The sequence below is a fragment of the Macrobrachium rosenbergii genome, chromosome 50 (genome assembly GCF_040412425.1).
Source record: "Macrobrachium rosenbergii isolate ZJJX-2024 chromosome 50, ASM4041242v1, whole genome shotgun sequence".
Classification (NCBI taxonomy): Eukaryota; Metazoa; Arthropoda; class Malacostraca; order Decapoda; family Palaemonidae; genus Macrobrachium; species Macrobrachium rosenbergii.
In genome coordinates this window covers 24352501-24377500 of record NC_089790.1, presented here as the reverse complement: position 1 = coordinate 24377500, position 25000 = coordinate 24352501, and the positions used below count along the sequence as shown (strand labels likewise).

Sequence of the window (25000 nt, the reverse complement as noted above, 5' to 3'; positions counted from 1 at the left end):
TCCCTAACCAATTTTAACATGAACAGCTCAGACAGTATTTTTCTCGAATTCTAGTGTACTGTAAAACACTTTTATCTTGCTATGTATTTCATGACAAATGTCAATGCCATCAGTAAAAGGTCAGGGGTGCTATTACATGGGGTTTCTGTGGGTCTGGGAGTATTTGTAAACAAACACATACTGTTCAGTTTGGCTGAACATCTCATGTCTATCCTTTATGTGGTCTCTATACTTACCAACGCAATTAGGCTTCACTTGAGGCTAAAGCCGTAAGGGTTTGATGGTTGCAATTATTACCATAAAGAAATATGATCACCCATCAGGCCATATAACAGTGTTTCTTGGTCTTCAATCTGTTACAGAACTTGAATTTAAGTGTTTTGTGTAAAATAAAAAAAACTTTTTAGGCGTTTTAGCTGAGTAGCAACTTACCTTCAGTAGCTTTAGCTAAACGTTGTGTGAAAACTGACACGCGACGCCTGTGCTCTTCCGGTAGTTCTCCTGTGGAATATACATTTTCAAAGAGAAATACCGTTTACGTCTACGCTTTCATTTTGCGGTGCTGTCCTGAACTGCTACTCGCTGTAACATTATTTAATTTCAGTCTGATTTTTACGTGATACACACATTATAAACATATATATATATATATATATATATATATATATATATATATATATATATATATATATATGTATATATATATACATATATATATATATATATATATATATATATATATATATATATATATATATATATATATTTGAGAGTGTGTGTGTGTGTGTGTGTGTGTGTGTGTGTGTGTGTGTGTGTAAGATTGATGCTTTTTTCACCTTAGGGTTGACCACAGAAGGTGGTATCTTTCCAGTTCATAACAATTGTTTATTCTTCGTCATGTTTGACTAACTACCAGCTGCTTAATCTACTGCTTAGGTCAACAGAGGCTGTGGGTTTTAACGGGACATGCCAAATTCTCCTACACACACACACACACACATTTGTCTCGTAATTTAACCTTACTGGTGACATTTCCTTTCGTTGAATCATTCACTTTGTTGCCGATTCTCCGTGGAAGTCGGATGAATTGATTTAATTCACAATTCAGCCCTCCATTTCAGTGTCTCGTTGTCGCCGGCTTCAATAATAGTTCTACTTGCAAATGAGTCAATGTAATTATGTGACTCTCAAAGAAGACATGCGCACGTAACATTCCTGCAGGCTTGTACTCGAATGTAGCTCAGGGGTCAGGGTTTTGTCACATTCACTATGTTGCAATTAGTAATCCGTGCGTCTTATGGTTTGGTGACGTCTGTCCCCTCTGCTGCCAGACTTTGAAACAAACTTACTGCTTCCTTTCCGTTTTATCTTAAAATCTTCATACCTTCAAAGGCAGGTTTATAGCCATCTGCAGTGCCAAGTTTCATTCTCTTTCCTTCCCCTTTGGATTCGACGAACGTATGACTTCTTGCCTCATTTCATATCCACAGCACTTACGTGCGCAAAGGCCTTTCATTTTAGAATAATGAAGGCCAAACATCTGGCAGCTAGCTTCCTGTTACTCTCATAAACAGAACGAATAAACGCCTAGGCAGCTTCTTTTGGCTAGAGTCAGATTTAAGAAGAAACGTGGATTTATTTTCTTCTGGGAAAAAAGAAAAAATATTATTGATTTTTGCCTAAGAGAACAATGGAGACTGTCATGAAGATTTCGTTGTGACTTACAAATTGTCGCAACTGTTCATCAAATAATTGTCTTGTGATTGTTTTCACTAGAGAACGAACTTTTTCTTAGACAAGGCTTTTAGAATTTCATTCTGATGTTAGAATTCCCTTATATGACAGCCAACTCCCATCAGAAATTAAGTCCATTTTATAAATGATGAATAGGATGAATCTAATAGAAATCTTCCGAAATGTAAACTTTGGACTTTCTCACAATTACAAATACGGTGTAAGTCAGTGGGTTTACGAAACCAGTGCCTATTATCATTTAATATATTGGCTTATGAGAATTACTGGGGTTTCCTGACAAGAACATTTACATCGAAGACAAAGGTAATCACGGGAAAAGGTATTGCGGTTTTGAAAGACAGAGCTTTCTGCTACTTTTTAAGACGCAGTTGTTTGTAGTAATGCGAAACAGGTAGACGTTTGCGGCTTGTAAAAGTTAATGTTGTCACGCAATGCTACTTGAGAATGAGGATTAGGATTCTGCACTGAATTCGGGGCTTGATATGAATAGTTATGAAATGGTTGTATTTTCTTTGGATCATGCGCTTGTACGTTAGTTACCATCACTTATTTTTTATTAACTATCAACCAATCATTTTGTGGTAGGTCAATTTAGAATTAACGCCTATATATTTTATGTTTTAGTTACAAGACAAGCAGCGACGGTTTTTCCACATCTGAGCGGTAGGTTTTTGGAATTTAACGACAAATGTTCTTCCGAACAAAACTGTATTGTCAGGCAGACACAGTTCTACTAAACATAGAATCACGTGTGCAGCAAAGTATTTTCATTAGGAGAAACTGCTTACGAAAAGAAATTTAGCTGCAGTAAGGGCAGCCCTCTGAGTTCAGTGATTGCAAATTTGCATATGAAGTACTGTGAAACGGTAGTAATAAATCCCATGAAATCCAAGGACAGGGTTTGGATAAGATACGTTGATGAGATTTCAACTTTTTGGAATGCTAGTTCGGGACGATTTTCAGGAATTTTTCTCCAAATTTAACTCAATACGAAGCATGAAATTCTAGATCGGTAACGCAGAATAAAAATTAAGTGTCTGTCGAAGATTTACTTTTGGATTATCGTACATTCACTCTTTCAATTACCATGATGTCTAGTTAAAATATGATTAATCTGCCTGGTTACGTGTTTGAGAAAGCGTTCAACAAATCCATCAATATTATTATCTATTGTACCCCACAAGATACGCCCAGAAAGACAGTCATGAAATCATATGACAATAATAAAAAAGATAATTCTTACCACAGGACGTGCTAGTCTAGGAAGCTTTATTTTAGTTGTCTGAATACTGTCAATAAAACTGTAGTTACTGGTCAACAAAAACAAAATTCCAAAGACTGTGACAAATCTTACACAGGTTTTACTGGTAAATTTCTGACCGGGAGAATTATTCCACGTAAACATTCAGTCTAATACGGACACCATAATCGGGGATCTCCAGTTATACAAATAATTCGAATCTGTTGGCTCAGAGGTCAGATCTTAAAATCCGTCTTAAATCAAACGAACAAACAGTGAATGTCTCCCAATGATCTTGGGAATTCGATGCCGTCAGTGACATATTTCTATAAAGGGCATCAAGGAAGATTGAAAGAGATAATCCTGCGAGAGTGCTCACCTAATCTCGAACGCGTGGCTTGTGGTCAATAAACATTCCTAATTTTTATTGACCTGCATCTGTGCGCACACACACACACACACACACATACACATACACGCACATAATTTATACCTCTATATATATGCATATATATATATACATATATATATTTATATATATATTTACATATATACTGTATCTATAAATATAAATTTCCCATTGCACCTTTCAATCCATTGCCTGTTAGTAGAGGGAGATAGCTGTTCATGAAATATGTTTCTTTATTATATTTGTGTATTGTTATGGACATCCTTATTCAGGCACACACACACACACACACACACACACATATATATATATATATATATATATATATATATATATATATATATATATATATATATATATATATATGTGTGTGTGTGTGTGTGTGTGTGTGTGTGTGTGTATGTGTGTTTTTTATTTTATCATTGTTTTCGCTAAGCGCTTCCATTTCTGCTACTTATAATATGAATCGTGGCTGGTGTGGTGGACTGACTCCTCCAGTCTTTCGAATCCGGTATATTTTATGTGCCCAGAAAGAAAAAAACTTAGCAAGATAACTTTGTTTTTTGAATGCTATGATATATTTATTTTAATTTCATTTTATTATGTTCTCTTTCAAAGTAGAAACCATGAGGAGTAACAGGTGTGTCTTGATTGCGGAAACTGCTTCTGTGACATTTCAGATCGTTATGTATTTTGATTTTTTAAATATATATCGTTTCAAGATTTTCGAATAAGAAAAATGCTGAGTTTATCTGCAAGACAGGGTTCTCCCGCATTTTCAGCAATTAAGATTCGATATTTCGGCTTCTAAAGGGAAATTTCTTTCGGCAAAAAGAGCCAGAGTCAGGTTTAGATTTCAAGAGCGAGGAGCTGAATTAATGAAAATCTCATAACGTTCAAACGCATTGCCGTGTGAAGTTTTATGACGGTGTCATGAATGGAGACAAACAAGCAAAGCATTCAGGACACTTCCACCACCTACATTATCGGCAGCCACAAACAGGAAACAGATCGAAGGCCAGTAAATCAAGGCTATAACGCTAGGTTATAAGAGCCGCGGATTAGCGATTCAGCAGAGAGGCGATAAGTATTGTCAGATATTCGAGACACATCATTTCTGAAGTATTTCGTAAACACTCGGCGGGTATTGGGAGCTTCCAGGAATTCCAGTGCCCGGCATTTTACATATGACTTTTCGTGTAGATTTCACTGCGTGGGAGGTTTTATGGAATGTCAGTGTAACTACTGTAATTTCGAAGGGAGAACAGCTGATCTTTATTTTCCTGAGGGTGAAGTATTTGAAGAATGTTTCATGAAGAAGTTAATGTTGAAAAGTCGATACGGATATTTAAGGTCATATATATATATATATATATTATATATATATATATATATATATATATATATATATATATATGTGTGTGTGTGTGTGTGTGTGTGTGTGTAATTGTAATATTACAATGCCCTCTTAACTTTCTCGAATTCTTTGCGTTCTTTTTGTATACACTTGTCACTACAAAGTGTTAAGATCCAAGTGCAAGAATATGAAGAAATTCTGATGTCCAGTAGCGGGAAACAAACCCGGGTCCCATAATCAGAAAGAGGTACCATTGTCGACAACAGAATTTCTTCATATTTCTTGCACTTGTATCTCAAGGCTTTGTAGTGACAAGCGTATCCAAAAAAAGCGCGAAGAATTCGAGAAAGTTAAGAAGGCATTATGGCTATTACAATTACATATGTATCGGGTAAAAAGTGACCAGTAGATTCTACACACAACACACACACACACACACATATATATATATATATATATATATATATATATATATTTACTGTATATGTATAAGGATTTCAAATCCACAAAGCAAGAAAAGAAATATATTACATTTTCGGAGAAACGATACACCATAGTCTTCGGAATACAAATAGTGTTAATTTCAAAAAAGGTGCAGTAGAGAAAACCCAAGAATTGTCTTCACAGATAAAGAAAAGTAGCCTTTCTTGATGACGAATGTCTTCTTGTGATGGCCCATACAAGTCAAGACAGCACTTTTCGCGTTACCCAACTAAAAACTGTAAAATAGTGAGTGCAAAATAATTTAAGGGCTGAAAAGCTGCTAGCATCGTCTGAAGAATTACCGTAGTTATAAATCTGCTTATTTATCAGTTGTCCTGTGGAATATATGTTAATCTTCTCGTGGGGGATTTCATAGATTTTGAACAAAAAAACGAGAACACAGGGACGAGATTAGAAAACTATTGAAACTGCTGCTTTTAACAAACGAAAGAGGAAAATCATCCCGTACATTCTGGCAATATTGACAGTTCAGTATCGATGCTTGGCACGCACTGAGGAAAATTACTAAAGATATTTTGAAACTTTAAGAATTTTAAAAATTATCCAAGTAGTCTGAAAATGGATGTGTTCAAATTAAATTGTCAAGAACATAATATAAGTTCTAGATAGACTGTTAAAAGATGTAAATACGCACCCGTGAGTGTGTGTTTGCTAGCTTTTAACACCAAGGTGTCATTCCATGGTTGTCTCTATTGTTAAGTAACCTTACATGAGCTCCCCCTTTATTCCCCGCATACATCAGAAGAGGAATGGTTGCACTTAATTTTGTGTATTTTATATACATTCTTATACACACACATATATATATATATATGTGTGTGTTTTGTGTGTATGTATGTACGTGTTTAGTATATCTGTTTGTCCGTCTATCTGTATATATAATGTAAATAAATATATGATTTGGTAAGTTACACTGGTCGTAGGAACTAACTTTAAAGAGAAATGCCCATTCGTGTATATCTCATGATTTAAAGCTTAAGACTGTAATCTTACTAAAGGTTTGGAAGGAAAAGAGTAGAGGCAAGGTCGATCTCAGTGCGGGCAAATAACAAGTTGGATGTCAGTGCTGCTACAAAGCCTGCAGAACCAACGTAAGTGATTAAGACCTAATGAAATGCACTCGACTTTGGCGATGGTATTAACATCAAGAGTTATTTAGCTCAGATCTTCATTTGAATCAAACCACTCTTAATATCATTACCCCTGAGATTATCTCCTTAAATGGAATAATTAATAAAGTGCAGCTTACCCTTTCCTTGATTAGCTACGAGTAGATATGTAGTGGAATTAACTACTCTTAACGAGCTGAAGGTAGATTAGTAGATTATCTTGCAAAACAAAAGTTAAAATTTGGCATTAAGGGCTAAGTTAGGTTATACATAGTTTTATTTTATAGATAATTATGTGGGGAGACGGTCATTAAGTGTTTCAATATCCAAAACTGTTTGCATTTCTGTTGTGGATTTTTCCAAGTTTGTAACATTGCGTATCATGAAAAGAATTAAAACAATTGTTAAAGTAGTATATTTACGTACAGTTACGATAAAACTCTGTGCATTCCATGGTGCCGTGTCATTGTCGATATGTACTCTTTTAGGCATTAACACATTTAGTTAATGAACTGCAAAGTACATTGACATGTACTCATTATGCACGAGGTAGTTACATTTAGACCTAATGAAATCAGCCGTCAAATGGAGATGCAAAACAGGGTGATGCTTCCTTTTCACAAAAATAATTTTCAATTTATTTTTCTCTCACAGTAACGTCCAAAAGCTTTACCAGATACAAAGTCACTCCTAACTCGGAATCGAATCTCCAAAATGTATTATTACTTCGACAGTTAAAATCTAAAGAAAAACATCCAAATAATTATATTTAACTGTACAAGGGGACGCATAGGAATTATTGTTAATGTATACTAATATGTTAATTTAGGAACTGAGACAAATATGGTATATGTAATGTAGTTACAAGAATAATTCACCGTAATGAATTGCAGCAATACATATGTACATTAACAAGCTTGACGATAGATTCTCCATTCGTGTTGATTATTAGACAGTATTAGACAATAAAACTGTATGCACCCAAATTAGACCTCCATGGCATATAAATGATCTACAGTGATGTTAATGAATCCTTCCACACTTGATTGTACGCGCATTCGAATATTAAAATTTAATACAGTAAGAATGAGGCTCTCAATACTATGGTTATTCTGCAGCAAACTCCTTGAACTTATCCTCATAATGAGTACGCTTAGTTTTAGCTGCCGGAAAAATGTGAGATAAGTAATTTTACGTTAGTTTACAATATAGTAAACTGCGTTATTCAACACTTGATTTGGCAGATTTGTTACAACAGAGAGCGTAGTAAAAATGAGGTTTTCCTTGTGTTTAGGAAAGTGTAGAAAACTATTGAGCTCCAGACATGGGATAGGAGTGAAGACTGGCAGACATTGTTGGATGCACTAAATGCCCGATTTTAAGAAGGTTGCATTTCTGTATTGATCAAATTAATACAACTCCTCATAGTTAGATGTAGATAGGGACATCATGAAAGTATGCACATCAGACCCAGATATCCTTGGCCCATTCATAGCTCGCCGATTTTAGGTGACTTTGTTTGCCCCGTTCAACGATTTGAGTCATTTCTGCAGTCTTCTCATAATATGCTTAAGCCTTTACTGTTAAATAAAAGGTCACTAATTCGACGTCTGTCAGAAATTTCAAACAATGATCAATTTTTATGACGTTATTATCTGGCAACATTCCATTGTAATAATAAATTGGTTTACCGCAGTAATGATATGCTTCTAAAATTGATATGCATTCCGTTGTAACCAAGTAGGGTAATCTGGATAAGTAAAGTTTTATAGCAATGTTCCAGAGTGCTACACACGCACACATATATACGAGTATATGTGTATATATATATATATATATATATATATATATATATATATATACATGTGTATATGTATACGTTCGTGTTCTTATATACTCACACACACACACACACACACACACACACACACATATATATATATATATATATATATATATATATATATATATATATATATATATATATTATAATTATCAATAACTCATACAACTGGTACATGTGAGCATATACTTAGAAGACCACCAGAAAAGAGAAATTTAAGGACAGGGACCAAAGGCTTTCGTGTATCGCTTTGTTCCCCGAAGATGTGTACGCAATACTTGAAAGGGTTTAGTACCTAGCCTGTAATATATAAATATATATATATATATATATATATATATATATATATATATATATATATATATATGTGTGTGTGTGTGTGTGTGTGTGTGAGTAGTGTATATATATACATAATATATGTGTGTATATACATGCAGTATATGTATATATATATATATATATATATATATATATATATATATATATATATATATATATATATATATATATATATATATATATGTATATAAGAAAAGGTCGAGAAGGCAGGCTTCGACACTTGGTACGTTGTGCAGTACCTTCATTTTTCACACATACGAGGACCAGTGGTGGGAGGGAGATGTTGGCCACGGTATAGAATTCGTCTATTTCTGGAGTTTAATACTCAAAAGCGTGTGGCTACACCACGTTGAAAGCACCGCTTCTCGTCCGATCAGTTAAGTTAAGCAACGTTGGGTTTGGTCAGTACTTGGACGGGTGACTGCCTGGGGACACCAGATGCTGTTGGCGTCTAGCCTTGCTGGTCCGCTGGTGTAGTGGTTACTGTCGTGGAATGCCACTCAGACGTCGCTGGTTCGCATTTCCCCCAGGGCGATGGAAAATCACTGGCTCTGTATCATGATCAGTTACTGCTGCAGTGTGGGGTCTGCGGTGGGAGGTTGAAACCAACATTCTTTGGAAGCTTGAATTTCAAGTCACTGGCCCCTGTGTGCTTGTTAGGAGTGAATTGTTTCATCTACTGAAATTGTGATATATATACATATATATATATATATATATATATATATATATATATATATATATATATATATATACATATACATATATATATGTATGTATACATACATACATCTATATATATTATAATTTCAGTACATGAAACTATTCACATGGAACGAGCAGACAGAGGCCAGTGACTTGAAATTCAATTCAATATATATATATATATATATATATATATATATATATATATATATATATTATACTGTATATTATATATAAGTGTGTGTGTGTGTGTGTGTGTGTGTGTGTGTGTGTGTGTGTGTGTGGGTGGTTGGTGGGTGAGATTAAGATTTTGATTGGAAATGTATGTGGACATTGACATAAATGTAGTGAAAATAAATTTATTGACGAACACTTGTACTGCACATCAATCACGTATTAGATTTCCAAGGAGGACGAACGTTATTCAGTCTCAAGGAACATCCAAAGAGTCAACATACTCGCACTCGGTATTCCTCGAGTCGGTCAGACAAGTTTAAGTCATCAGTGTTGCATCGCCTGTTGAATTATGCGTTGCTTTTCAAGTGGAGCAGACACCATTCGACTGGCTTGTAATTCAGCAAGAGCTCCACCTGTTGAATCTCTCTCTCTCTCTCTCTCTCTCTCTCTCTCTCTCTCTCTCTCTCTCTCTTGTTTTACTTCGCAGCAGTTGTTGCTATCCTGTAAAGCGTGAATTGTCACTTTTCAAAATTTATGAATATTTTTAATGGCTATTAAAACAGTTATGGGTTTCTTGAATATTTAAAGTATCTATTTTGAGGTCAGGAGATCTACTGTAGAATCGGTTCGGTTTCGAAACAATTTATTTTATTACTTTAACCAAACTGATATTTTGGCATGACTTGGATCGCATCATCAACCTTATTTATGCCTATTCTTCTTTATCTCTTGTGGGGTTATTTGAAGATTTATTCTGTATACACAAAGTTATTCATGTAATACATGAGTTCACTGTGAATACAATAGACATCGTTAATTCATGTCTTGTGTTCATGTATACTTGCTGTAGACACCATTGTTACTTGATTTGAATTCGAATTGAATTTGAATTCAGAAATCATGATTGACTCGGAATTCAGAAATCATGATTGACTCGTACCTTTTGTCTAGAAATGTCTGTAGCTTTTTCCTTCTCCGTCTCCCGAAGATTTTGCTACAAGGGTCAGGTTGAATATGGACTCGCGGTCTCTCTTGTCACTTCAGAGTGCGTAGGTCAGAGGTCACCGGATCAACAAAGATGTATTGTGTCGAGTTGCCTTCTATTTGCTATTCCCTCCGGTTGATGTACGTACATCTTGAAAGTCAAGTGTCAAGACGCAGTTGTTTGGTGTCTGATGAAGCAAGTCTCTCTCTCTCTCTCTCTCTCTCTCTCTCTCTCTCTCTCAGGTTTTCCTCAAACAATGTGTGCAGGTGAGATGGATATTTCTTAGAAAATGGATGTATATGATTCGTAATTCTTATTAACTGATTAAGTATATTAGATTTGATCTATAGATAGAATTTAATATTTCTGTGGAGATGAATGAAGGATTTAGACCCTCCCTAAGATAACAGTGAAGAGGTATATAATAATTCATAACTGTTTCTTCCAAATCATTATTATTATTATTATTATTATTATTATTATTATTATTATTATTATTATTATCAGTAATAGTAATAATAGTAGTATTAGCAGTGGTGGTAGTAGTAGTAATGATGCCTTTCAGGATGTGCCAACAGGTAGAAACAAAGACAGAGGTTATAATATTTTTCTTTTTTAATATAAAACGAAGGTCGTAAGAAAATCATTGACATAAATGCTCAGAGTGTACAATATTTTATCGACAGAAACCAGGAGAGAGAGAGAGAGAGAGAGAGAGAGAGAGAGAGAGAGAGAGAGAGAGAGAGAGAGAGAGAGAGAGAGAAGCCTCTATGATTATTAAAGCTGAGCTCTTTTAGAAGTGTGACCTTCCTTTATTGCTTAACTCCCAGCCTCCATTACATTTTCATGGAAACCTTGGCCTTTGTGGGTTTCCCATTCAATGTCGCAGTTGGCATATGACCATTCTAAGACAGTGACTTCACCGTTTGCTTCTCGTGTTTTCAAAAGAGCAGTAATTGCGAATCAGTTGCGTCACTGGCCTTGGTAGTTTTCCACTGTTATTGGAAAAGATTCCTGGACATACGGACAAATTTGACATCACCAAAATATAAGGTTATCTTAGAGATACAGATATATATAAGATGCTGATAGAATAGCGTATTTCACAGTACTTCGCACTATGTAGCGTATTAAGCTTAGTGGTTTATATATATATATATATATTATTGTTATTATTTTATTATTATTATTATTATTATCATTATCATTATCATTATTACTATTATTGTTATTATTGTTGTTGTTGCATCACCGGCTCTGACTGTAACGCCTTTCCGAGAGAGATACTCCGTAATGAATATTTTGTGCAAATGTAATTTTTTTTATTAGCTCTGCAAGAGAAAAGCTTTTGAGCCTCTGATTATCAAGACTGCACTTGTGTATCGCCAACTGCGGATCATAAACATAAATAGATGAGTATGAAGAACTGATGATAGCTTTATTCACTATTCACGTAACTGATGATTGGGAATTTTTCATTCTCCGCTGTTATAAGACTTTTGTAGTAAATTGTTATCTTAAATAAACATGAATTATGCATGTGTGGAATACATATAAGTTATATATACCTACAGGCACACACACACACACACACATATATATATATATATATATATATATATATATATATATATATATATATATATATATGTGTGTGTGTGTGTGTGTGTGTGTGTGTGTGCATGTGTGTATGTATGTGTATATATATATATATATATATATATATATATATATATATATATATATATATATATATATATATATATATATATATACATATATGCATAATTATATATACATGTGTAAAAGGCTTTATCCTGATTTCATATTCGAAACCTTGGGATAGCTTTCAGGGCTACGTATCCAAGTATATCCATAATCCTGGTACACCCATCTTTACATCCCTCTGCAACGTAACGCATTAACATACATTAGCCACTATCAGCGAGTTGGGTGCCACCACTAATCTCTGCACCAGTGTCATGAACATCAGATCGGCATAGTACCAGAACCACAAATGAAAAATCGTTGTGGTTAAAAACTCGCGTCGAAAGAAAAACATTATTGTTTTTCGTAAAGATGTATAAAATTTGTGCCAACCTTCAGCCATGGAAATTATTCAGTCAAACATTAGCATAAATTCTAGTTCGTTCTATCTCGAGGAAAGCTGAAATTGAGACTTGATATCCACTGATCACTGGCTATTAGTGTAAACGGCTACGAAGACTGCAAAGAAAACCTTTGACAAATCTGAGAGTCAGGCATGTCCCCTCCCCCATTAATCCACTTCTCCTTCCAACCCCGCCCCCCCAGCACCACCACAAATTAAAGGCTGATTATCCTATCAATATGTAATCGCTCGCTGTCAGTCAGGGGTCTCGCATGAGGTCAAGTTTTCGCAAAAATCAAGACGTAATGTTTTGCTTAGTTTTACTAACAAAGAGACGAATAAATAGCAGCAAATGGTGACGTAATCCTTCCATGTTGAACTAACTGAATTTCCATGGACGCCGTGAAGGCAATACTGCGTGTGGGTGTTCTAGTGTTTGGGTGTTAAATTTAGTCTTATTAAGGATGAGCTTATATTTAAGTTCTGCAAAATTATTAAATTTGTATGTCTGTTTTCTTTTCTCTTTTGTTTTCTCGCCATTAATCACAAATACCATGGAATGGATATGCAATTGCCATTAAAGTAAGGTATAGTGTGAGATGACTGACTGTCATTCTTATCATACAACGGCCACTGACAGTGGCGTTGCTGGGGGGGGGGGGGGAGCTGTTTGAAATCGCCCCCTGGGGCCCCAAAGTGAGGGGGGGACCCCAAAATGCGAAATTTAACCATTGCTGCTATGACAGGACAAGCTAAATTTCTGAAATTTGCATTTACAAGTGCCTTTAAAATGATCCTACAATTGCTCATATTCTAAACATTTCCCCCCACTCAAACCCCAGCTTCATTGGCTCGCTTAGCTTGCCTCCCACCCCATAAGAGGGGCCACCAAATGGGACTACCCCCCGGACCCCAAAATGTCTAGGAACGCCCCTGGCCACTGAACGGTAAGAATTTAGCAGGTCACAGCGAACATACATCGTTACTAGTGTACCAATACTGTTAAAAGCAATGTTAATATAAGAGGGTCGAAACAGCAAAGTCCGACCCTAGACGTCACGTCTCCTCCCGAAGCTTACTTACATATGTGACGGTGGTGGGAGAGGTCGAGTTCAGAAAACTGTGTATTTATAAGCACATTGCGTTTTATAATTATTTTTATTATTTTTAAAATCTCATAATCGCACGAGTCACTAAACCGGTGAAGTAATCCAAAATGTAAGTAAATATTCAAAATATATATAAAATGAAAGCTTTTGAGAACCTGCTCGATTCTCCTTCTCAGGCAGGTTCTCGACAGCTCTCATTTTATATATATTTTTAATATTTATTTGCACTGACATCATTATGGGTTACTTCACCAATACTATTATTATTAGAAATTTGTAAACATTCATGCTGCAGAAGACTGAAATGTCATTTGCTCATATTACTAGTTAAAGAAAAACAAAAGCTTCAGAATCCACTGTCAGGAAAGCTCAGCGTGCCGCCATTTTGTTCAGAAAGCTCTAACATGTTAACCATAACCTTGAATTATTCTTGGCCTCCTAGTCACCAAACTCTCCTTCCTAGGAAAGGACGCTGCTATTATCGGAGGCAAAAAGTTATTCTGATATTTACGGAAAAAAGGTAGACTGATATTATGCACAACGCAAAGAAAGACATTTTTTTTAATCTGAAATATATTTGTTAACAGTTGAAACTGTGTCGAATTCAAAATCTAGGAAGACGAGTGCTGTTGAAAGCCTGTGCCAGTCATAAAGTAAATGAAATTTCCTTTATTCAGATTGAGAAAGAAATATAAGCGGGCCCAAATAAATTGAGTCCAAGAGGGATGATGCCCTGAACCAGACTCCAGTTTCCTTAGGGCATGCTGGGAAAGTAGTACAGTTCGTGCGATGGCATTAATTTTATAATGAAGCCCTTAAGATGGGTTGTCGAGCCTTGAAGAGAATCGAGAGGCTCAAGTCCCTCCGAGTCTATGGCGTAGCCGATAACTGATATAGTTCAAGTACAACGACAATGGCCATCGTCTCCGTCACGCCAGATTATATAAGTAAACCAGTCTGGGTAATCAAAATATACCGTTATTAGTGACATTTATATTTTGATGTTTAAAATTATCTTAGCGATAAGAAGTTTAATGATGCCTAACGATTGACCGGGAGATGAAAAAGTTAACCAAATTTTGTGATGTTTCTCGCCCAAAACGAAGGCAGCTCTCGTTTTACTGTTTAATGTCGAATGTGGCCAAAGACAGACAGCTGCAGTCCTGTAGGGACAAAGAGTTTATCAAAGACCGCTTTCGTTTTTTCGTAATTTATGTTTATTATAGATAGCAAATAGCTTTTTAATGAAGTGTCTGTTTGCGTTTGTGCATTAATGAACCCTGTTTTTTGTCGTAGGAGATTTTTTCGTGTGCTGGAATAAAACCGAAGAGTATCAAAGGGGAATCGTAATGATTGTCGAAAAGTTTATGGCGCGGGATGATGTTTTGATCATGATGCTCTTTGTTTGTATTTAGTAGTGTTCAGCAAATCATTTAGTATTTTTTTTTCCTTTTATGTCAAATTCTATTTAAGATATTTATGTGCTCTAGCATTATTGTTTACACAGATATACTACATACATATACTTTAATATATATATATATATATATATATATATATATATATATATATATATATATATATATATAGAGAGAGAGAGAGAGAGAGAGAGAGAGAGAGAGAGAGAGAGAGAGAGAGAGAGAGAGAGAGAGATATATATATATATATATATATATATATATATATATATATATATATATATATATATATATATATATATATATATATATATATATATAATTTGTAACATATTGTGAAGTGTGCGTAATACGGTTATTTTAACAAGACTCAGAATAGGACACTCCAGACTCACACATGGTCATCTGATGTCAACTCCGCACACAAATCCAATAACTTGTGAAAGATGTAACATCCCAGTAACAATCAAACACATCTTGATTGACTGTCCCAGATGGCATCATGAAAGAAAGACTTATTTACAAAATAAATCAATAAAGGATATTCTAGCAGAAAGTAATAACTTTTCAATTAATAATATCATTCTCTTCCTAAACAAAATTAAATTGATAAGTAAAATATAATCTTCCCCCCCCTTTTTTTTCTAATTCCCCTCCCCCTTTTTTTTTATTATTTATTTATTTAGTTAACTACTTAATTTTTTTATGTACTCTTTCCCCCATTCTTTTCCCAGCCCGAGAAGAACCCTAAAAGAGTTCAGAGGTCTGGTTAAACAAATCATTTATAACTAACTAACTCTTATAGCGTATTGATAAGCATACGTAGTTGTATATTTGTACTCTACAAACCTTTAGGCAAAACACAGATAGAACCTATGTATGCCTTGAATATTTTACATGCGCACATAAGTTAGGAGTTTTGGAATAAGGTAAGCACTAACAGTTCTAGAAAAGTAATAAAGGATTGATTAATTGTGGGTTATCTGGCGTTACAACTACCAGGGTCACCGACGCCGGAGTAATAAAGGAGACGCACAGGTTTACTCTTAGGAAGTGTGCAGTACGTAGTGGGGACATTAAGTTTTATTTCTTCCTTTGTGTGGGTGTGTGCAGCGTATTTTGAGGTTTCCTTATTATCGCCACCTTTTCAATTAATATTCAGATTCCTAATTCTCTGAAGTTATGTTGAATTCCGCCTTGAACTGCAACTAGTGTTTAGGCTAATGTTAATTCATTGGAAATTTTAGTAATATGTCCAGTAGGCTTTTAGTGGACGGAAATCTAAGGTAGATGGGTTCAGGGGGAGAGCTGATTAGGTAAAGAATTTTGTGATAGCATAGGTTGAGTTAGGTACTAATAAATAACGCTTATGATTACCGATCCCTTCGAAATATGAGTATTCAGAGGAATATTTGGAATCGAAACAGGTCCTTAAAGAACAAGCAACATATGATACATATTGTTAATTAACCATATTTGATCATGCATTCAAGGAGGAAAGTAGTCTCCTACACGATTTGGCTTTCCAACGTATTTTTGAACAATTAGTGAGTGCATCGTTTTTTTTTTCCTCCACCTACCTCTCTGGAATAGTGGTACTTCAAAAGTTTCATGGAACTTTGGTTCCTGAGGAACTCTGTGCCTTCCTGCCATGCATGCAATTTCGAAAAAGACTGTTCGCACGCCTGTCTGATTTCGTTATAGGATTGTAGGTCCGTTGCTCTAGCTTTTATGCAGTAATTGAATTCCATAACATTTTCTGCCATATGAGATAGACCATAACATTTTCTGCCATATGAGATAGACCAGTCGCTCCCCTTAGGGGTTTAAGTTCTCTTAAATTATCCGTCATCATTCGCACTTTTTGTTCTTTCTTTTTCTCATGGGATTTAGACTTAAATAGATTTGTCTTAATTTCAAATCACCTTGGCAGTCACAGAATCTTGATGTGAGAGCCCAAGAAACCTACCATGGTTGGTATGTATACAATAATGGACGTACAATTTTACTGGGAAATTCTTGGGATTGTTATGCGCTGATAGATCATTTTCTGCACTCCTGTAAGTTGACTTTGCTGTATAATAATTAACATGCTCGAAGTCACGACTGAATGGTAAAAGCGCCAAAAGCAGCTAAACGGCAAAGAACTGCACCAGTCATCCTGCCCACAATAGTTTTTGCCTTCTTACCACATCCTGTATGGTGACTTGCAGTTTCAGATCAGACAAACCGTTTTATGTGATTTCTCTCTCTCTCTCTCTCTCTCTCTCTCTCTCTCTCTCTCTCTCTCTCTCTCTCTCTCTCTCGTCGGTAAGAAGACAAAACCTTATTCCATATTAGAGTTATAAAACCATTGTGAAAATTGTAAAGAATGTGGAAAAACTGTGCTCTCGTAAAATTATATGCAGAGATTATTTAAAAAGAAAATAGTTATTGAATGCACTGTAATGTAATACATTCTTCAGTCTCCTAAGATTTGCGGTGGTTTACATAACGGCATGCTTGCTTGCACTATATAACCTTGTAGCACACGGGAATACAAAAGCAGTTTTATCCAAAAGGAGGATTCACTTATTTTAGAGAGTCTTTTTTAATTTTTATAATGAAATTTCGAGAAGTGTGATTGTTTCGTTTATGAAAACGAGCAAAGCTTTTGTATACATACATACACATATATATATATTATACATATATATTGTGTATATTTTGTCTGTTTACAGTCATTACCAAGCGTTAAAGATGAAGGTTGAAATAGTTTTGCAGTGCTAGAAGCCAAATCAGCTTGCTGGAAAAGCAGTACTGGGATTTGGGATAATGAGTCCTTGGATATCAGAGAAAAGGAGAAAGCACTTGCAGAAAATCCCAGGGAGGAGGTCAGGAATGCAAAGGGGAACATGCTTAATACCAAATTGTAGATAATGAAGTTAAACGAAGATCAAGAATAAAATAAGAGAGAATATTTGGCAGTGCATTCAGGGAGAAGCATTGGTGTTAGGGTAGCCCTACAGAATTATTGCTATCCGCGGGTGAATATTAAAATGGTAAAATATTTGTCAAAAAAGGGACTGATTAGTAATAACAAAAGACGAAAGACAATCCATGGCGGAACACGTTTGTGAGGTCATAAGATATGTGAAGTGGATACTGTGATTGATATTCCAGAAGGTGAAGAAGACCCCAACGTACTAGTGCTTGAATTCACGGGTTTTGAAGTAGAATCAGTAAAATGAAAAATAGAATGGGGATGGAAAACACTGAACTTTGATTGACTGGCTTTAGAGATGATTTTAAATAGAAAGTGGCTAAACTTCTGCCTAATGAGGAAAGAGAGCCTGGGAATTTGAAGTCTAGAAAACGAACCAAAGGAAGGTGGCTGATCTGATTGTGGTAACTGTAAAGGACATGGCCCTCACGTTAGTTGTGATGAAAATATTCGTTATGCTAAAAATTATTAGGATGGAGAAAGAAATTGATAAAATGCTTCAAGATGAACAAGCCAGTTTTTAGGCGCATAGATCGAATATTCTTGTTAACGCATAATGTGCAGTAGATGACTTTAGTTGATTACAAGAAGGTCTTTGACAACTTCCACAAATGAATATTATGAAAGGTTTTGCGTCACTATGGCATTCCCAGTAAATATGTAAAGCTAAATGATATTTCCCATGGACGAAGCAGATACAAACTTATGTTGAGGGGTCTTATCAAGTCGATTTGCACTGGACAGTAGGGTTTATAGGGTAGTCCCCGTAGGGGGGGTATTGCCATCAGTGAACCTCAGGCGGTGCACTGTAGGCATTACTTAAGGTTCTCTGCAGCGTCCCTTCGGCACCTAGCTGCAACCCCTTTCATTCCTTTTACTGTACTTCCAATCATAGACTTTCTTCCATCTTACTTTCCATCCCCTTCTAACAATTGTTTCTTAGTGCAACTGTGAGGTTCTACTTCTGTTACATCTTTGTAACCTTTTACTCTCAATTTTCCTTTCAGCGCTGAATGACCTCATAGGCCCCAGCGCTTGGCCTTCGGCCTAAATTGTATATTCTTCTCTTCTATAGGGTAATGAATGTATAGTAAAAAAAAATGGCGAATTTGACAGATTACGCAGTTGAAACAATTTTTATCAATAAACCACCCCAAGTTTTAGAAAGGTTGCTTAATAGAACCCGTCATAATTGTGGAGAGATGGGTCTCGGGATAAATCTAAGAATAACAGACGTTAATGATGACAGAGCCTGCACAAAGGGATTAAATAACACTAGAGGGAGAAAGGAACAAGTTATAAATAAAGATATCTAATAAAGATTTTCTAGTTGGAATTCAGTAAGGCTGAATAAAAATTGAAAATCAAATACCCTGAAATTGCAATGGAAGCAAGATTATACATTAATCAAGCAAGGTCTATATAGCCATGCAAACATGAAACCTGACATGACGGTGAAACTATATCTGAAAGATTTTGTGGATTCGAGTATAAATCTTCAAGAACATTAGGAGTCAAGTGGCAGAATAGTTAGAAGAGGCGTCATAAGGGAAATGACGATGAAAATGAGATGGAGATGGCTTGGATATGTCCTTTGCACCACCCCTTGGAGAATAGTATATGATAGTGTCAGCTGAGCTCCTATAGGTACCATGGGTACCATAAGAGCTGGAAGACCCAGACGTGCATGGAAGAGAACTATGAGATGGAAGGCTTGGAGATTTATCAAAGATAATGCACGGGAAATACATGAGGGGGTGGAGGATTTTCACAGAGGCCTTTTGCTGAGCTCATGTTAAAGACAAAGATATATATATATATATATATATATATATATATATATATATATATATATATATATATATATATATATATATGTGTGTGTGTGTGTGTGTGTGTGTGTAATATATACATATATATTAATTTATTTATATTTTTACCTTGGGATTTATTTGTAATCTCATGTTTGATACTAAGGATTCTTTTAATTCAAAACTGCCGTTGTTCTTGAACGTCATGAATGAAGGAATGTAGTTTATAAACTATTGACAGATTTGTTGTTTAATATTAAAGTTACGGTAAACAAAAAGGTTATCGGCGCCTTATAATCGGGAAGTCTTACTGATATTGAGTGAACAGTGTGTTTTAGTAAAATCTGTTAAGTCTGCATCAACTCATACCGATAGTAATTTGATGTAGTGAAACTTCCAATAATTTTATTCACAAACCCTACAATGATTTATGTGCACGGCATTGTATCGGAAATGCTGCAAGTTTCAGCCAGAGAGAGGAAAAAAACAAGAAATTATGAGTTGTCCCCAAACTTATTCCAGTATCGTAAGGCTTTATCATTCCTTTCCTGTTGTTGCCTTATGGAAAGCGTTGCGGTTGTGGTCTTATTATTATTGTTATTGTTATTATTATTGAAATTAATATTATACTTTCATAATAAGGAACAATCAGAATATTCGTCATCGTGATAAGCATGATATAACAGAAGAGAAAAAAATCAGTCATTAATTATAGCTGTGGGATAAGCTTAATAGACCATTTTACGAGAGAACGTCCCTTTAAAGAAGAATAACACCGGAAAAAGAAACCACTCCGGTGTCCGTGAAATCTCATTGGACTTACCTATTCTGAGTTTTCCTTTTTTTTCAAACCGAGTCTGTGAATAGGGCTTAGAATTTTTCGGCTGGAAACTATAAATGGATATTAGAGCATCTTTATTAGCATGGGACCGGCCACTTTTGGATATGAACACTGAATTCTTAGCGGTGTTTAAATTATTGCTTTTCTTACGATGTCTGGAATGGCGTACAGAAATTGCTCTCTTTGACTGGACAACTTTCTTTAGACGATTTTGCTGAATCGACATAGCACGCCTTAGTGTCATTTGTTCGAATATGTAGTATTTCTCCTGAGCTGATGAAAGACATTATATGCAAGTGGATGTTGTGAATGTTTAGTCTGTAACTCTGTTGCATAGTGTTAAATAGTTTTTCACATTCGTGAACGAAACAAGATTTGGAGCAGTTAAATGAATATTCTAAGATAGATAAGTGAGAGACTGAAGTTCTGCAAATTCTTAATAAGAATGTAATGGGAGAGTGTTGAGGTACAAGTACTGGGCCGGAATGCATTTAGATCGTTTTGTCATTTATAGAAATAAGCCAATGAAGGAGGGAGCCCAAAACAGGTTGCATAAATCGAGGACAGTGAATAAGTTTGAACTTTTCTTAGTACTCAGGAAGTGCCAGGTTGGTTGTGAGACAAGTAAATTAATGCAAAGGGTGTTGAAGTGATCACGCGAGAGGGTTCTCTGTAAATTTATGAAGTGCCTTTGGTGGTACGGCTTTCTCTCATCCTTTTGCTTGCGCAGACTCCCATCCTGGGCTCATCAGTTACAGGGGTAAATGTTGAATGCGCCAGTAACAGCTTTTCCACTTCTCCGAGGTCAAAATCAGGTTGTCGTTCACAAATCATTCCGAAGCGAACGAATAGAAGTCATACGAGAGTGATCAAAAGATTCGAAGTGCACTGGTCCCTTTGAGTGATTGGAGCAGGGCCGTCGAACTAATTATGGAATGACCTACTAAGACCTCTTTGAATGATGTTATATTTGGGGAAAAAGGTTGTTCCCGTCTAATTCAAATCTATTGAGCGCTTGGCCATCTCATCAGCGAGATGGCCACTTCATGCCTAACGGTTAAACAAGAGTTTAATGGTTTTTTGTTAAGGATCTTTGTTAAATGTCAATACTTGAAACAGCAGCCGCTATTACCCTGAAATACTTAATGGAAGACCGTACCTGTGGAATTTTCATTTGAAAGTTAATGGAATATTGTATTTGCCATCAAATGGACGAGGGCTTACAATTTTTCGTTCTTTTTCCCTTCATGTTGCTCTGTACAAGAAATGAATTGTTGTAAACACTTTGAACTTTCAACTATGAACTACAAAATATGTATTTACACTAGAATTGTTATATTTCCAGATTTATTTGTATTGCGTTGCGTACACATTTTTCATGAAAACAGTAAAAAAGGAATATGCTTTTATAACGGGCCTCTTTAAATTTGCCATTTCTGTAAATACTGGGAAATTGAGTTGGTCGTTCTTTGAATAACATTCGGCCTCTAGGCGGGGACGGGCAGATGGACAACTCTGGTGACCTAAGTAGTGACTTAAATACCTGGTAGTTAGACGACTGTTGTCGTAACCAGGGTTTTAAAAGGGGAAGGGGAGGGTGGCATAGGTCTACAGATACGTCCCAGAAGACTTGATATTTTCCGGAAGGTTAACTCTTTTTGGGACAGGCGCGTGGAATAGAAGATATGGATATCGTGTACGTCTGTGTTTCAGGGAAATTTTGTAGCTCCTTGGCGAAACAATAGTGGGTGAATGAATCTAATGGACTGTTATGCCATATGCTGGTGACTTTTCCGCTGAAAATGAATATTTACTCTTGTGTTTGCATGCGTATGTGAATGTGTGTTCCTGTGTACATACATTGAAAACAGGGATATATTATTGTAACAGAAGTTTAAATATACCTATGGTTTTAAATGTGCAAGCGTTAAGTATAAAGACTGCCAATACTAGTGCATTATTTCCCAGAGCGTCGTTTCTTAAAGAATCACTGCAAAACTTGCTTATTATGGAATCAACCTCCAACCTTCAAGTAATATAGAAGAAGAGCAGAAGAAAGTATTATTTAAATCCTATAATTAAATTACAAATAAGAGCAAGAGGAATTGGACTATTGTACTAGGAAGGTCTGGTAGCTTGTTACTATTTCACATCGACCTTCAACAAAATATAGATGCTTTGCAAGAATTGATTGTATCTCCATGCGTAGAACTTTGAAAGAAATCTTGTTTCACTCCATTTTATTCTTATCTGAAATCAGAGGATCGGGGTTTACGAATTTTAAAGCTTTTTCACTTTTCCACACGCATAAAGAATGAAGCATAACGGGATTTGAAAAATGCGCAACAAATTGTCGTTTAATTGAAAATCAGACGGGTGTAGTTTTATGAACAATTACAATAACTCCTTGAGCCTAGTGATTTGCGAGTATATCTCCGTTTAGCAAGCTTTCGTCGTAACAGTGTGACCTTCGGTGTCAACAACTGTTTTGTATTCTTTCGAAATTGCTCTGTGTATTTGAAAGGGAAAACGTTCGACTTTTAAGGTTGGGGTCATTTTACCTTTGTTCTTGTATGTTCTCCTGAACTGCCTCAGTTCCCCCCCCCCCCCATCTCCCCCAGCAACCCCTGGCTTTGCCTTATTCCTCAGTCACTCTTGAACCAGTCGTGACAAAATTAAGTCAGTCACAAAAGGTCAAACCAATCACGTGCCAGTCGCTTCTCTCGAAGATGGCCAGTGAAAGAACCCATCAGGATTGAGTGTCACGACCGTTTCCTTTTTTCCCCCCTTATCTCCTGTGCCTCCTACCTCCCCTCTCCTCCAAAGACCCAGCCACAAGGGGCAATTGTAATTAAAGGAAAGCAATCGCCTGACGCTAATAAGCATCCCCTTATCGCTGTGGCTTTTACAAAGTCAACACGAAAGTCAAGGTTCTGTTATATCAGTGGATACGTCACGGAGTAATTTCTTAAAAAGGCCTTTGGAAAGACATTGAACGGAATGTTTCGCCATAAGATTTTAGTTATATTATTGTTAATTTGCTGGCATTTCCAAAACTCTTACGTATAATTGTATAAGCGTCACGCAATTAGGCGCTGACCCAATTCATTCAGGGATAAAACTTATTCCTTTTGCAGTAAATGACATTCAAGCATAAGTATTGTGTTCTATTATAGACCCGTATAAGAGTAATATTAATTTATTCAAAGGAGAGCAACGCTTTAATGCGTTTTTGCCTCGCTCTCAGTTGTAAAAGAGACAATACAGGACTACATACGTCCTTTGCTATCCCAGAATAGTTGTGACGCCAGTTTTAGTAGCCATTAATCAGTCAGTCAATCAGTCATTTATTCACTTATCCGGCGTTTACTTAATTTGCATTCATGTTTTTAAGAACACTTTAGAGCAATACAGTGTCCATATTCATAGAATTTACTTATTTTCTTTACATAGCACTCTGTGAAGTCTGAGAACAAAATCCCAAGGATTTTCAGAATGAAGAGAAACAAATATTAGACAGGAAATGCACATCATCGGGCCAGGTTCAGTAAGAGGTGCATGTGCAATCGAAAATAAGGTAAGACCAAAGCATATCGAAAAAATAATTTCATCTACGTTTGATGGAGAGTGCAATCATGATTTTGATTACCATCCTCATACCGGCTTTCCTAACCACTATAGCCAAAATCTGGAATCTGTATAGCCGTGCAATTATCCTTAAGATACACTATTCTTCGTACTTTCTATTTCTCAAAACATATATATATATATATATATATATATATATATATATATATATATATATATATATATATATATTTATATATATATATATCGAAGGAAACCCTGCTGCTTAGTAAAAGAAACACGAAGAGGTGGACTACATAAAAGACACACACTCGTATGTTAGCGACTCTGTAAATCAACACACCGCCACGGAACCATTGTATTGGTGGATATGCACGTATAGCTTTCTACGTCAGTACTTAGAGGAATATCGTCTGTGTATGAATTAAAATAAATCTTAAACATACTACGGACGTTGAGATATGACTAGTCATAGCCAGTGCGTGTTAACCCTAGTACGTGTCATTTGTTGTGAAATGGAAGGGGCAATCTGTGCTCCCATGTTAGCAATAAAGGTTATTGCCTCAGTTATACAGCACGATGGTAATAGCCGTAGACGCTGTAGTCTGAATTATCCGAAACCACTGACTGTTCTTCTTCTTCTTCTTTCAATTCTTCCAAGGTTAAATGTAAAGTATGTTTGTTGTGATGGTGATCTTGTGCCAAGCGCAACTGCTG

General features: G+C 35.8%; 1 protein-coding gene and 1 pseudogene across 2 annotated transcripts in view; both read left to right on the top strand.

Annotated features, from left to right (window-relative positions):
- Nucleotides 1-25000, top strand: part of LOC136832763 (uncharacterized) — a 689728-nt gene that overhangs the window by 478911 nt on the left and 185817 nt on the right. The window lies entirely within an intron of this gene.
- Nucleotides 8888-9006, top strand: LOC136832937 (5S ribosomal RNA; annotated as a pseudogene).